Below are 16,390 nucleotides of genomic sequence, written 5' to 3'. Positions count from 1 at the left end.
TACCTCTTCGGGAACGCCCCCGTATTCGCTTTGCAACCAATCAGGAGTGCACATCGGTTTCCCACATTCCCGCTGACGTCATGCACGCTCGCATTGCCTGGGACTGCTGTTGGAGGCGAGGAGCAGCCGAGGGGTCGTCTTCTTCACTCGAGTTTCATTCTTCCACATGCATGGGACTAAAAGGCAGGACTTTACAGATGAAGTTACACGTTCCAATGTAGATCCAAGCCGCAGCTCAGCCAGCACAACTACAATCCTCCCAAGGTATGGAAATGTTTCTCTTTTCTTTTCTTTGCAAACTGCTAAATAATTGGAGCGAAAACGCAGGGAGAAATGAAAGCATCTGTGCGCAGAGCAGGCAGGAGGGTATGGGCTGCTTTCTTGAAGTCGGAAAGTGAAAAGAGAGTGGTTGCTTTTTTTTTCAGTCTGTGCATGCGGCATAAGACAAGCTTCTTTTGGCTTCCTCTCAGCGGGGAAGAATCTAATACTACCCTAATCTGTTTCTTGTGACCAAATCATCGCAAACAACGCACACCTTTGAGGGACCTTCACGCGCTGTTTTTGATGCCATGCCTAACCGTTGGGGTGAAAACTTGGCCGGCTAATGTAAATGCACGGAAACTGCTCCGGGGTTAGTTTTCCTCTTGTAGAAAAACTCACTTTAGTGTGGCAATGCCCTTGAAAACGTGTTGCTAAGTAGTGCAGGAAAAGGCAGGTGAGCTTAGAGTGTGGGAATCTTTGGAATGCGAGGTCGCCAAGGGGCGGAGATCCAAACTCTGCTCCTATTAGATTGGCGTACCTTTTACCCTCAGGTTGAACTAGCTACGTTCAAGCTACGCCATATTTAATGACTTCTATTTTGCATTTTAACGAGGGTAGTTTCTTTTTTAACGGTAACCGTGACTCTACGTTGTCATCGTTTTGCACCGTGCAAGATCAACCTATCTTTGTGGCAGGGGTAGTCTGAAACAGTAATTCAGACCGGGGATTTGATTCATTCCCAGGCCACCTTGTTCATGCGATCCTCACCAAACTGCTGTCTTTGAAGGCTTTTTACTGGTTACAAACTGAGTGCTTGCTCTTTAGGGTATCATATGGGCAGTGGTAGAAGGAATACTCAGGTACTGTTACACTTTGCAGTAGAGGCACATTTGTATCTTTAGGTGTTACAAAAACACTTTAAAGTGTTCTTGTCAAAAACAACTCTTTGTATTAGTTTTTAACGGCTTATATTTGTCTTCTTTATCAGTAGCATTTATTCATAAGGGAAAACCACCATATTCACAACAGTCTCATAAAATCACGTCAGTCAAACAAATGACTCGGGATATAATTTAGAATTAAGATAACAAAATAAAAAATTGGCAGAATCAAATATATAAGCTCTATGTTTCTATTTCCAAAGAAATCACATCATGAAGTGATTACTTTGTTATTAAAAAGGAAATCTGTAGCCAATACTATACAAGCATAACAGACACAAGCATGCACTTAAGAAGTGCATGAGAATATATAAGTAGCTTATATATATAGACAAACAAGCAAACACACGTAGCGTGTGTTTGCTTGTTTGTCTTTCTGTCTGTCTTTGTACACAAAATGAAAAAAGGAGAGGGAAACCAGTGAGTGCAGACCCACAGAGGTGGGGGTGAAACCGTGTAGGTGTAAATGTAAGCAGACAAAGGGTTTTAGAGTTGAAGGCGGGAAAACTCTGGATTCCCAGAATCTTTAAAATGAAGCTTTTGTGCCAACTTTGCCAAGGTCGAAATACTCAAGCTGGGATGTGCCGCACATTAGTGAAAAGAGAAATGAGTGATTCTAATGTGAAACAGCAATGAGTGGCTGCACTAAGAAATGATGAGGATTTTAGAGAGTCTGTGAAGCAGATGAATAGTAAAGGGAAAAAAAGAAAAACACATTTACTTTTATATATATATATATATATTCTATTTTTAATTGTTCTTAATTGTCATAGCTTGCTTTTGAAAGTACCTGCGTGCACAGTCCAAAACATGGACATTAGGTTAATGGCAGTTTCTAAATTGTCTGTCTCTCTGTGTTAGCCCTGTGATGGACTGGTGACCTGTACGTGGTCTACCCCACTTCTCAGCCTATGACAGCTGGCATCAGCTCCAGCTCTTCCCCCAACTCTGAATTGCACAAGTGGTTAAAATGGATGGACAAGTACCCCCACAGATGACTTGCGGGAGTAGTTGCAATTCACTAGCACCATCACTGGTTATGGCTATGTAGACTTAAAACTTACCAGAGCAGTTTTCTCACATGGCAGGCAACCTGAATGTTTTGCCTGGGGACATCAATTCAGAAGCAAAATGTAGGGTTAGCTAAATGTTGACATGATTATCTTTACTAATAGCCAGTCACTCACAAGTCAAGCTAAATGCACTAAAATTGACAGTTACCTTAGATAATGCCTTTGTTCATCTAAACTGTTAGATTCCTTCCCACAGTAATCGACTTTTCCCTCACTTTGATATCCGCTGCACCACGAACCATCTTAGATTTTAATAGCAGAATTCGATTTGTGCCGAAGCCATGAATGAATGTAATTTGATGGTGGACACCTGCGCTACTGCTCCAGAAACTTCACCACAAGCAAACCAAAGCAACAACTTCACAATGCAATTCTGCAGCAAGGTCACCAACTGCTCATTCACTGTGAGTGGACCATTAAATATTGTAACAACAAATACCCGTATGTTGTGTCTGTTGTGGTGTGTATGTGTGTTGACAAGTGAGTATGATATTGGCCTCTTGTGTGAATACGTTACTTATTTCACAGCATTTAGCTTCTTCCAGGGCAATGACCTTTTTCTTTTTAATTGTCTTTGTCTTTGCTGACTGATCGTTTTGCTGGGCAACTTTAATGTTATTTTTATTAGTGCAGAAGTAGGAACCACCCTAGCAAAAAATTAGGTTGGCTGTGTAAAAGTATAGAAAAAATAGAATGCAAATATTTATTATTACCTAAATCTTCACTTTCTTTGAATGAAAATAGCCCAGCAACAACATATCAAAGGTTGATACAAAGACATTTTACGTAGTAACCCAACTTTTTTGATAAACAAGTCTTTATGTTACTTTTTTTTTTTTTTTTAAACAATGCGTTGGATCCTGCAAGGAAACTCCCTGCAATAGTGTGCTGAATTAGTAGAGGTGGGACTCACCTGGCTCCCCATGATATGATATTATCACAATACTTCACTCATGATACAAGGTCATTTTTTCCAACTGCAAATTATGTCCTTAAAATTAAGCTTTGTCAGCATCTGCATCTGTTTTATCCAGTAAGATAAAGTTATCTCACTTAAGTTATTATGGTGCAAAATGAAACTGTAAAGCATAAACAATACTGTCACTTTATCTGCCATAAATGTTGCCATCTGTGATTGAATGGAGCCTAGTTCTCACATAAATGCAGTCTGTTTCTGATACAACAATTAAATATGATAAATCACCAAAGCAGAGTGTGTCCAGTGTTGGATTTACAGTTGAGCTAAGTTTCCTCGGCTAACATTAACATTAGTGGTGCGTGAGATGAGTGCTCTTGTTCATGGTATTCCCAGAGTACTATAATTTATTTAGTAAAATACTGATATTTGGTGTTCTTGTATTGATAAAATATCACATATCTTTGCTGATTACTTGTCCATTGTCATTGGGTTCTTACTGGCTCTTCTTTAAGTCACCATGTTGCGTCTATCTTGCCTTTAGCACTATGACAGCTGGGATAGGCTCCAGCCTCCCTATGACCCTGAATTGGATAAGCAGTTAAGGGGGAAAGGGAACCTACAACCATGTGCATTTCATTCACATTTGTGTTGAAATTCCCAAGAGTAAAGATTATCTCAAGCAACATAACGGCCTTCGCGCAGTCCTTGGCATACTTAATAACTTGAACTAAATGCCCCTAAAATCCAAGTTTGTTGAAAATCATTCCAAGGGGAGTAGTTTTTTTGTTTTGTTTTTTTTGTTGTTGTTATTGTAGTTCCCTTGTGTCTGTTTAAGTCTTGGTAAAACCAACGCAGGGAAAGATAAAAGACTGCAGAAGCAGTCATTCATTTTGTTATGATGGATATCCACTAAAGGTCAAGTCTCATACAAAGATGCTAGGAGCCATGCTTCAAGTCTCTTGTTTTTTGCCACACTGCTTAGAAAGGTTATCTGCATGCATCACCAATGTGACAATAGTGCAAGTTTATTTCAACAGTGGAAATGCATATGGCAACTAATAACACACACTTTCACTCTCAAAGACAAACACACACACATAAAGGAGGGCTCTCTAGGTTACTCCCCTCGTGGTTCACATTACTGCACTAGTCACACACTGCCACACAGCTGACAACCATTGAAGGAGGTTTACTGTAGATTTGAAACAACAGTACGATTTTGGTTTGTAGAGTCAGTCTCCTTCTGTTTGTTTATTTGTTGCAGGTTTTTTTTTTTTCTTTGCTCTAAGCAGTGACACTGCTTCAGGCACAGAGAGAGAGGTTTTAGCCGATCCAACCTACAGCGAGTTAGGCGTCATTTTCATTTGTTATGCTTCCCACTGTTTATCACTATTTGCAGTGCGGATTTATAATGCATTTTCATAACTATCTGTTCCGTGGTTGTTTTTCATTAGGAAAAACCAGACTCTGAAGTAGACGAAGCACAGCCAGGCTCGCAAAGGATCGTTTGTGTGTTGGTGTCATTGTTTGAGCCAGTCTTCATGGAGACTTTTTTTAATGGATCCTGACAACAGCTGAATAGTTTAGTGCCCTTTGGCGAGCCTCTACTCCTTGTATTTTTTTCACCCCTTATTTCTGGCCCAACATCAAGGCGTAATCCTTAACCCCTATGTTGCATGTCAGATTTGCTTTTTTTCTACTACGATCAAAAAGCAGCCCCACACACACACACAATCACACTCCATTTTAAGACGGGGAAAATGTTTCCATTCGCTGCCTTGTAGCCCATGTGGAACCAAAATGGTTATTTTTCCTTATGTCTGCATGCCTGTATTCAAATAAAGTGCTGAAGTATGAACGTCTTCACATAGCCAGTCAAGAGAAGGTCAGCATCCGTTATGTATAATTCAGTCAAGCACTCTTTAGGAAAAGTTTTTACTGAATAGCGGTGTGCATTTTTTGTCGTATTTACTCCCTTACTAACATTTAGTATAATATTGGTGTATTCATAACATTTGATGATTTTTAGTTTACAAAGTCAAAGTTGTAAACACTAACAGTCAATCATGTTACGTTTAAAACACTTTCACTAGATGTAGAGTCTTCAAAAGTGTGATTGATGTTCAGATTTTGATTTTTTTTTTCCTCTTTGCTTGTGAAGTTTCCTCAGCTACTGTGCCAGTGTGGGATGATAATAATAGTTCATTGTGGCAGTGGCAATCAACCAAAGAATGGCTTTTATGCATCCTTTGACACATAATTTATTTTTTTTCCCATCAAATTAACCCAGCAACTTTCTATCCCACATCTACGTGGTTTTCTCCAGAGGCAGTAGATCTCTACTCCCTACTTTCTTCTTTGAGAACAAACCACATGTAGGAAAAAAGGGATTTTCCAGTGTGGAGTGTTGTAGCTGTTCCTTTTTTTTATCACTCAATATGAAAAAATATGCATTCCTATTCTCCAAAAATATGTGAAGATAACAGTGTTGATATGGAAAAGTATTTCAAGGTGTCCTGTCAGTTTTTACTCATATTGTGCACAAAATAATAATAATTAGAGAGCTATAATTTATGTATGTGGTTCATTCAGTTTTGTTTTGGCATGCGTGGATAAGCCTTGACATGCGCGGCTGCTAGCTGATTGTTGATCTAACTGGATATGTAGATGGAAAGAGCGCCAGATTTCATGCTTTGGTTGGATCCCGGACAGCTAAAGATAATACAGAACACAAAGCTTGTCAGCGCTTCTAGAGATTAGGTTCACAATAGACTTCGGTCCAGTAAAACAGCCCTCCATTGGCCCGACATGCTGAGTCTGGAAAGGCGGCCCCACATTAGTGTGTATGTGGACAGTTAAGCGGAGAGGCAGAGCTTTTCCCCTCACTGTCGCTTGCTCCACATGCGGCCTTACTACTGGAATCTTTCTCCAAGCTCATTGCTTGAACAATCCAATCTCTTTAAGCCTATCTGGCTGCAGAATTACCTCAACCAGGCACATAATACCTTGTTGAATATTTCAGAGTGCTACTCACATTATCACCCCAGGCAAAAGCTATCACTTCGCAAATCATGAAAGGAGGAGTAATATGAAAGTCCATCTCAGTGGGGTGCTTAACATAACAAGCAGGCACCCCCCCCCCCCCCCCCCCTCAAAAAAAACCCAAAAACCTTTGTGTAGTCGTAAAAAAAATTTCAAATGCCAGAAAGACGCTGGCTTTTGAGCCAGTTGCCGTACGGCTTTTAATAATTCAACATGCTATGTAGTCTAAGCTCTTATTTAAAGGTTTACAGTACTGGACGAGTATTGAAATTGAACCAGCAGACCCTACCTATAAGTGGAAACTGTAATGGTGTGACATTTTCAGTTTGTAACTTAATTGTTTACATAATTTCTCAAACTTTTAAAATCATATTTTAAAGACATGACAGTATTTAAGTTACAAACATAAATTTTGGCTATGTACCTCTTGGTTACTCCTCTTTAAGCTAAAATTGCTTGTTTGTGGCATCAGATGTCATCCCAAAGTGGTATGTGAGTGCTCCTGGTGACTGTATTTAGTCAAAAGGTGAAGGTCGCTCCCCAATGTCACTTTAGTGACCACAAGGGTTATGCATGCTCACAGGGTACAACTGAAAAGTAAACTATCTGCAGGATTTGTCTGCCTCACCTGTTTCCATAAAAAGATTCACTTCCTAAATGTCAAGGCATTTAGAAGACTGCAACAAAGTCAAATTACCTCTGAAAAGGGGAGTTGTTGACACTCGAAATAAACAAATAAATACAGTTCAAGGCAGCACATGACATTTAAAATGGCATTTTATAGTTCCCAATTTTGTGTTTGGTCACGGAGTTGAAAGGCAGATGTTGGCTATATGATATCAAAGCCCATATTGTATCTTTTCTTTCTTTTTTTCTGTCAGAGCAACCTGATATAGTGACAACATCAAAGTGGGCATACCTGACGTCTTAAGCCAAGGGTGCACCCTCTGATTTAACTTAAATGAACTACACACGGCTCTAAAGATTTCTTCTTTTCCTAGCACACAGCTTACTCAGATTATGTGCGCCAAGGAGAAGAGAGATGCTCTAGAATTTCTTAGCTTCAAAGAAAACAAACACAAAAGTTTCTGGTTAATATCTGCAAATTGCTCATGCTGTACTAGAGAAACTGTCACATCTATGCTACCAGCTTACAAATGCAGTCAACACGTTAAAGGTTTCATTCTCGTCTCAGCAAGAACAGTTTTTTTTGGCACCTGAAGTGCACTTTCCGTTGCTTGCACCAGTAACCCTGAACAATGCCAAGCCCTTTAAGTTTTGGATAGAAGTCATTCCCAGGTGTTCAGAGATAATTTGAGATTTCCTGTTGTTTCCGACAAAAGCCCCAAAATGATGGGAAGAAAACTGCATGCCACAAGAAGGGGAGCATCTTATGTTACCACTGGGATGAGACATGGCTTGTTGTTTAGATCTCTTTAAGTTCCAAAATTGCCCATTTAAGGCAGTGAATTTTTAAAATGTCCCATGGTTAGACATTAAAATATGGACATGCATCAGAACTCAATCATTGATTTAAAATGTTATCTGGTGGTGGTTGGATGAACTGACATTTATTTAAGCAAGGTAATTCTGTCTTGAGCTGTAGTGCTTTGCATATTGGTGCCCTGGCTGTGTGATTGAGATATAATTATAATGGATAATCCTCCCTTTCGAAACCTAGTATGAACATACTTCACGAAATGAAATGATTTTTTTTTTTTTTTTATTCAGTATGACTCAAAATGAGTGACTGAGGCTCTAAACTGAGCACGAAAGTTTTCATATAGACTTGCACAGGACCAGAAGTCTTTTTGCAACCACAGGTACCGCCCCCTGGTGATGTTAAAAACAGTGCAGGTTTATGAGACCTTTGCATTGAGTTTAAGCTTAATTCATACTTCTGGGATGACTCTATATACAGGCCTATGCAAGTACCCAGTGCTGTTGCCAGGATTTATGCTTGTGTGTGGTATGGCTGCGTTGCAGTTTTATTGCCAAAACACTAGCTGCTATTAAGGGTTTCGCTCTTTGTGTCAATCTTTTTTTTTTTTTTTTTTTTTAAACAATTTGAAAAATGAAAAATTTGGGCGACCGTGGCTCAAGGGGTTGGGAATCGCATCTGTAACCGGAAGGTCGCCGGTTCGATCCCTGGGCTCTCTGTCCTGGTCGTTGTGTCCCTGGGCAAGACACTTTACCCTACTTGCTTACTGGTGTTGGCCAGAGGGGCCGATGGCGCAATATGGCAGCCTCGCTTCTGTCAGTCTGCCCCAGGGCAGCTGTGGCTACAACTGTAGCTTGCCTCCACCAGTGTATGAATGTGAGAGTGAATGAATAGTGGTATTGTAAAGCGCTTTGGGTGCCTAGAAAAGCGCTGTATAAATCCAATCCATTATTATTAAAAATGGTATCAGGAAATGTGAAGGAGGAAACTACGTTGATTAATTGGTGTTAACATGATGTTTATGTACCTACAGTGATGATTTAACGCAACATTGGGTTGCCCAACGTAATCCTTGGTTCTTGGAAAAACAGAGTGAGATGTTTCACTATGGGAATCGCGTTGTTGTGATCAACTACGGAAGCTCCAATGACACCACGTCTGTCCATAACAGACCTTGTCGAGCCATGCTCAGAGATCCGCCTCCTTATTAAAACATGGCCGACCAGCCCTTTGTTACTCATTGTAAGCAGATTTCTTTGTGCCCAAGCAAGGAGGGAAGTGTTGGTGAAACAAATCACTCTGTTTTCAAGGAGCCAGAGGTTATGTTAAGTAACCCCCTTTTTTTGTTTGTTTGTTTTTTGGTAACTTCGCTTGGTGTTTTCACTGCGGGGAGATGCAGCCCAATCCAGCTAAGCTCCAGCACTGCTCAAGATCTAAGGTTGGACCCTGATGCATTAGATTCCAGCACTGCCTGACCCAGAGATGACTGTGCAACATCCAACTTATAAAAATGCTTAAAAGCCAAAGAGACCTTTGGTTGGGTCATAGGCTGCTTCCATGACTTCAGCATCACTCAAGCCTGACAGGTTTAACCATAAGGCTCTCTTACCTGAGTGCAGCCCATTACACGCCCACAACCTTGGCCTGCTCCCCTGGAGGACGAAGGATGAGATTATTGACTCCTGGGCGTAGAAGGTGAAGTCCTCCATGTCCTCTAGTTTGAGGAGGTTGGAGCATCAACTCCATGCCATCGACACCGGACTCGCCCATGTTTTGATCAAGGAGGCCCTCAAATGATGGGGGGCATGAGCAGAGACTCTTCCTGGATATCACTCGTTGCAGTAGCAGCTCGCAGGCAGTGGTCCTGACTGTTCTTCACTGTTACTCTCAACCTCCTTTCCCATACAAATGATAAATATCAGATGAGGGTCCCTGCCCGAGATGGTGGCACTACATGATGCGGGGAATCGGCGGGATACAACCTCTTTAGCCTTTGATTCTGGCCCTTTGGTGGAGATAAGAGCCATAGCCATGGTTAACATTCATAACATTCATAACTATCACTAGCTGCCGTCAAATCCAAGCTAGTAGCAGCGAAAGCCAGTTCAGCATGTTAGAATAAGAAGGCGGAGCCCTGAGCACAGCGTGACAAGGTCAGTCATGGACAGACGTGGTGTCACTGGAGCTTCCGTAGTTGGTCAAGCCAAGGCGATTCCTATAGTTAAACACTAAGCGAAATTAGAAAAAGAACTATAAATTCCTGTCACTTTCCAGCCCACGACACAATGTCCATCTTCCATACTGTCTGTGGTAGTGAGTAAAAGACTCCAAAAATCCCCCTAAATTTAAAGATGACTGCTAATCAGAGCAGTATCTGAAATGATAGTTAAATTTTGAATGTCCTTACAGTAGAAAAAGGCATTAGAACAGTGTAAGAAGACTGTAACATTAAAGTTTAGTTTCCTTTTATTGCACTAAGGAAAATTGCATTAAAATATATCTATATTTACTTTTCATCGATACCCTGTGATCACTTTAGATATTACAAAACTTCAGACCCACTCTCAGTATTGTCTCACAAATATATACTCTCTCGCCTACATTTTGTTTGTTGGGGTTTCTCACTGTAGTATACGCATGAAAAATGATGGGGTCATTGATGAGTAGCCTTCCAGCAATGTGTTTCACAAACATGTTAGCAAATCACTGTGAAGACACCACTTGACTCTGCAGCACCATCTGCTCAGCTGTGATGTGGCGTGTGCTGCATGTGCTGCAGGCAGTGGAGAAAGCATTGTAGACAATCAAGCTGGAGCCGCTCTACCAGGGAAATCATGTGATGACAACTTTTACAAAACATCCAAAGTATCTTTTCCTGCATTATCTTGTCAGTTTCTGTGCAACATGTAAACCGATGCAGATCTGTGATGGACTAGGCTGATGATTTGCTAGCTTCAATTATTTCAGTTATTTATTTATTCGAACCTTGTTTTGCTATCAGAGTGCATTTAATTTGAAAGGTATTATTCTTTTCCTTCAATTAAATGTGAATGGAGATCAAAAATCCTGTCAGAATAGCTTCTTCGTGACACAATAAAACAGGTTGTTGGGCACTATTTTCACCCACCTTCCCTCCAGCAGTTATTGGCAGTAGTCACTGAAATATTCAACCTAAGTTGGTGCTGACTTTTTTTTTCTCTCTGCCTGATCTGATTTCTGTACAGTAACCTGTCACCTCAGAACGTAAACATTTTAGTTTAAAAAAAGTACTCATGTGCAGAACAAATCAATCTGTCAAGAGACAATTTTCAAGCTGTAATTCACAGCTTGTGGTAAATACCAGATTGGCATGCAGGTTATTGTAGAACCCCTTAACTGCTTAAACGAATTGTTGCTACTTGACTGTTTCTAGCTTGCATAGAAATATGGCAAAATGTATACTTGTAATACTTATTGTATGCTATCTCTATTCTGTCTCTTGATCTCTGTTTGAAAAAAGTGCAGACTAAAGGTACGTGCTGGGCTAATCTTGGAGTTTATATAACTTTCGGATACCTTTCACTGGCTATCTTGTTATGGTGTACATTTTTAATTGATCACAATAGGAAAAAAAGGAAGTACCATGTAATAGTGGGTCTTTGTGCTTAAACATTCTTTTTACTTTTTCAATAACATTAACTGAACTGTTTCATTTTGAAAGCAGTTGCTTCATTTCTTTATGTTTTGTATGTATATTTGTGCAATTAATAGTGGCAAGACTGAAATTTGAATGGACAGCAGCACATTGTTTCATGACCCCTGCCTGTCAACTCTGAAGCGCAAGGCATTGAGTAGGCAGTGCTGATGCAAATCAGTTATCAGAAAATACACTGCACATCTTTAATGTATCTATGCACATCCCTCTTTAAGTTCATACTTCCCAGCAAACAACAGTTGGAGTTTTTGCTGTTGTTGTTTTTACCAGAGTTCAGAAGTCAGTCTCACTAAATTCAGTCTTTCGGTGTGAGTATTTTATAATTATTGAAGCTTACTGTGTTCACTGAACAATTATTTTAAGCAATGTTTAAAGCCAGAAGACCAGAATATCTTTGGAGCCTAGAGATTGTCTATTAAAACGAAAAGGGAAGTAGTTTGTGTCAATATAAAAGGATTATCTTTTACATCCCAAAGCAGAAGAGCTATTATGATAACTAGAAAATGGCTCTGGTCACTGTCACAGATACATTTCCTAGCTCCTTTAATCATTCTTAATTAAGGTCAGTACAGTTATCTTTTAAAGGACGACATTTCTAAATTGCCCGAAGAATCATGTTGGATGTCCATTGTTCATTCACTCACTATAATTCTTAAACTCTAGCAGATATTGGTAATTGGTGATGTCTGTTAATACTTTTGTGTGCAATCACAGGACTTGCAGTTATTACGGCTTATGTTTTTGTTTTTTTTGTTTTTTTTGGCACATCAGAGTTCTTGATAATGTTTTTGGAAGCAAGTTATCTTTAAACTGTGGGTCCATAGTGTAGTAGCAAGTGAAAGGTTGCTGCTTTGATCTCAGCCTGAGACACAAGGGTGAAAGCAGATAATTCCACCATTAGGATTCATGAAACTTGGACTTATTATGAGTGGATGATGATGGTCTCAAAACTTTACCATGTTATTTCAACAAAATCTCTAATTATTATAGTTCTAAAAATATAGGAAAAAAATACTGAAAGTGGTGTTATCAATGCTTGCAGATGGCAGTATTTATAAGTGTCATTAAATGAAAGGCATTTTCCATCCCTCTTTTCAAATGAGCTACTGTCATTGATGAAACACTTCCTTATTCGAAGTGTGAATCAAAGTGCCAGCAGCAGCAGCAGCAGCATTATACTGCAATAATAGCGACACGCCATTATGTGTAAGGAGACATCATAAGTCAAGTGTAGGCACAAAAGTGGCCTAAGTACTCTTGTGCTTGGGGTACTTTTTAAATAAAAGTATAACATGACTGCTTAACACTTAGTTTCACAGTAACTAAAGTAAATTGACCTTGTAACTTTCAGGAGGTGCACAATAGTGTTACACAGTAAAACTGAAATATATATTCTTGGGTCTGGATTTTTTGCCAGCTGCATTTTTCAATTTGTTCTTCCTGCCACATGGAGTGCAGCTAGCAAGCGGAGCTAAGAATGCTCGGTTGAGACATTTGTTTACTTTTAGATTGCATCACCAGTTGCTAGTATCTCTTTCGTTTGGTTGTTCTCAGTGGTGTTCTCAGAAAGCTTTCTTGTACATTTACTTTAAATTACTTGGAAATAGTTGAAGTAGCTTCCTTTTTACTTAACTGAGATCGCTGACATGCACTCTTGCTCTCAGACATGCCTGGTAAAGTTAATATCAGCATAATGATCACCTTTCCACCGTGGGAGCTCAGAGCAGCAAGTGCAAGGTACAGTAAACACAAATATCCTTTTTCCGACAGCAGTGGAAAAAGCAAAGATTCTCTTGCCTCATGATAGTTGGGATAGACTCCAGCTCCCCGCAAGCCTGGTAAGGACACGCAGAGGAGAATGGGAGGGTTGAATTTACAATTCATTCCAGTTACAAGTTTATTTGTTTTCTTCTTGTTCATTCAATGTTTAACCAATTGGCCACAAGTTCCATTGAGCAGTTCTTTCAGGGCATCTTGGAAAGATGACCCCTTAGTAAGTAGTTTTTTTTCCCCTCCCCTGAAAGTGACCCTAAACGAGGTCTAACAGCGGGATGGTTCATATTATCTTAAAAAGGCATGCAGGCAACAAGCTGTTCTGAAATGGCCTACAAACTCTTACAGCGGAAAACAACCATTAAATGCTGAGTGAGCTTAGTTATTTGCTTGACACATTTCATTGTGGGAGCCAGAACACTGCCAATAACAGTAATGCTGATTTTTCCTTTTCAGTTCACGCCCTTTCGGATGGTCCTGGTATTTCATGACATAAAATCTAAACAGGATAATTTGAATTGATAGTTATTCCAGTCAGCCGTGGGAAAAATGCTTGACACGGCAAATCGAGTGCATAGGGTTGATAAAAGTCACATTGATTAAACACATTTTAACTCGGCTGAGAAATTAGGTTAAATAATGAACATCCGATGCCATGTTTAAATCCCAAGATACATTTGTCCGGTATAGCATACGTTACAAAAGGAATTAGTTTTTTTTTAAGTTTTTTTTTTATATATATTGACTGTTTAGATGATCTACACAACATTGTTATAATTCCCTCTTGGAAAGCATTTCTGCTGAAGTTGTTGTGTTTCTGTTGTAATTGTACGCAGAAAGGCTTTAGGGTGTTAAATGTATTTGTCTAACGACGTGTGACAGAATGAAGCATGTCTGTCTCGCACAGACCCCGATTCTATTTAAGGGATTAGCATGCAATCATCATAATTTATGTCCCCGCATGTCACAACATATTACTGGTGGTGACATGTTGGAAACAGCTGATGAGACTTCAGTTGCGCCTCTCAGCTCCCTGTTAGTTAAGGTATTGAGAGGAAATGATTTTGAGGGTGAATGATCTGTAGGATTTTTGTTTGCAGAAAGTTACTCTTGCGTTTTTATCGCTGCACGGAGCGCAAACAGATTATTTGGTGATGCAGTCATCTCTTCAATGCGCTTTTTAAGTAAACGTGTCTTGGATGGTAAAGTGCAGCTCAGGACTTACCCACGTTTCTTTCCCGCCCCCCACTGTGCTGCAATGACTGTGTTCCCTACCTTTATTCATTCACAAGCCCTGCCCTGTGGCCACACATGCTCATATACCTAGACCTCAGGTTATTGCAACATTTCTCGGGGTGAGGTCCAACGTGTGAAGTGGGCATGGGTGCAGCTTCTGAGTGATTTCCTTCCCACACTCTTTGTTGAAAAGTGAAGGAGATGCTCTCAGGCTTTCGTCTCTATTCACCACAGCCTTGTACGTCTAACGTTTTTAATCCTGTATCAACAGAAGGACAGGTATGTGTCTCACTCAAAGGAAACTACATCTTTCTTTTGAGCTTATTCAAGGTAATTATTGACAGAGTGATTGTGTGTGCGCAAGAGTGACTGATTCTGCTTTGGAAAGGAGACATTCCTGTTGGGTGTGTCAATATGAGCAAAGTATTTTTCAGCTGTTGAAAGCAGCAGAAAGTCAAACATCTGGTTGTCTAATAATAACTTTTTTTCTTGTTTTGATCCTGGCACGTCCACTATGTGGGGCTCACAAGAAGTTTTCATTATTTTCTTCAAAATGCTATTTTCTTGTGAGCACATTACTAGCAAATCCATGTATTGATGCTTAGATGCATATTCTGTCTGACGTTGGGGTCAGTCAAGGTTCATACAGTTTGATTCAGACCATTTACACATTTGTATTTCTAAATTCCCACATCTGCTCATAGCAAATACTTTGTGAGGATGTCCGCCAGTGTTTCGTAACCATCTGTTGAGTCTAATAGTTTGCTCAGTTAAGAGGTCTAGAAATGGCTTCAGTTTCAGGGCCATACCTAAAAATGAAATGCTGCTGTTGTGAATGAGAGTTTTTTTTTTTTTTTTTTTTTTTTTTAACTTTCCTCAAAAGTGTTTTTGAACCTCTCTCTGTCTTTGTAGCGTCTGCTGGACATAATTTGATGGTGTTTTGTGCATCAGGAAAGTCAATACACTGTTAAAAAAGAAGCAATTTAGTATTGTGGGTCTTTGGGGATGTTGTTGTACCTGCTGAGATTATTAATGATTAGTGACGGGACTGAATTTCTCCTCACAATAAAAGTCAGTCTAGATAAGCTGGAAGCATTCATGCGTCGCATGGCCCTGACAGCAAACGGTTATTTATTTATTTTTCTTACTTAAAAATATAACTTGAAATACATCAAATGATTTCACTCGTCAGATTGTCCTCTCAACATACGGTAATCAATGCAACTTGGATATGCTCATAACATGGTTTTTGTTTGTTTAACCTTGGTAAACTGTATAATGAATGTGTGATTATGCTGCACTGAGACAACCAGCAATCAGACATACACCGCGTTGGTTTGAAAATTACACATCTGACTCTTCATTGTATTTTAGAAAACAAGCTTTCTGTCTAATAACAGGAATATTGGGGGATGATTTGCAACAGGCCTGATTACTTCAAAAAAGATTCACAAATTCAGTGAGGCTAATTGGATCATGAACAAATTAATTAATTATTTTGAGGCATTTGTATTGTGATTTTGGGATCTGCGTCAGACTTATTGCACCCATGTTTCCATTACAGATCTGGGGGTGGTGGGAATCTGACCAGCAGCATGAATGGCATCCAAGCATAAATCTAGCTCCATTTGTTTTCCTGTTAGGAAAAACCACAGATTTTATGTCCTGACAGGCTGGAGTTTGTGCAACCTCCACAAACACAATAATTCGCCATGACGGAGAAAAGTGAAATGCAAGATAAAACTTGTGAGACAGTCCAAGTCACTGCATCACAACCACTCAGACTCACTACTACGTTCTGTAAAAAGTCTTTTATAGGGTGCTGCTCAAAAGGCAAAGTTCTTCATGTGACTTTTTGTCTTCATGTGTCATAATACATTTAAAGTTGTGCATTAACTATCAAACTGTAATTTCCAACAAATATTAAGTATACATTTAGTGAAAAATTCAGCCTGAAAACTGGTCTTTAAGTAGCTCTCGCCTGTGTTTGTGCCATTGATTTTTCCCAGC

At 39.7% G+C, this 16,390-nt stretch overlaps 1 protein-coding gene across 8 annotated transcripts in view; it reads left to right on the top strand.

The window, feature by feature from the left end:
• Positions 1-92: 92 nt before the first annotated feature.
• pkp4 (plakophilin 4) overlaps positions 93-16,390 on the top strand; it is a 91,143-nt gene continuing 74,845 nt past the window's right edge. For 6 of the 8 annotated variants that reach the window (XM_085249972.1, XM_085249975.1, XM_085249976.1 and 3 more), the window contains exon 1: positions 93-264. The gene's annotated coding sequence lies outside the window, so the exon portion shown is untranslated. The remainder of the gene's footprint in view (positions 265-16,390) is intronic. The other 2 variants (XM_085249979.1, XM_085249977.1) reach the window with 1 other exon arrangement.

This window comes from Mchenga conophoros, linkage group LG16, assembly GCF_057382185.1.
Source record: "Mchenga conophoros isolate Kocher_MC1m ecotype Shallow Benthic linkage group LG16, M_conophoros_male_GT1.1, whole genome shotgun sequence".
NCBI classification, from domain to species: domain Eukaryota; kingdom Metazoa; phylum Chordata; class Actinopteri; order Cichliformes; family Cichlidae; genus Mchenga; species Mchenga conophoros.
This window is presented reverse-complemented; position numbering and strand designations above follow the sequence as displayed.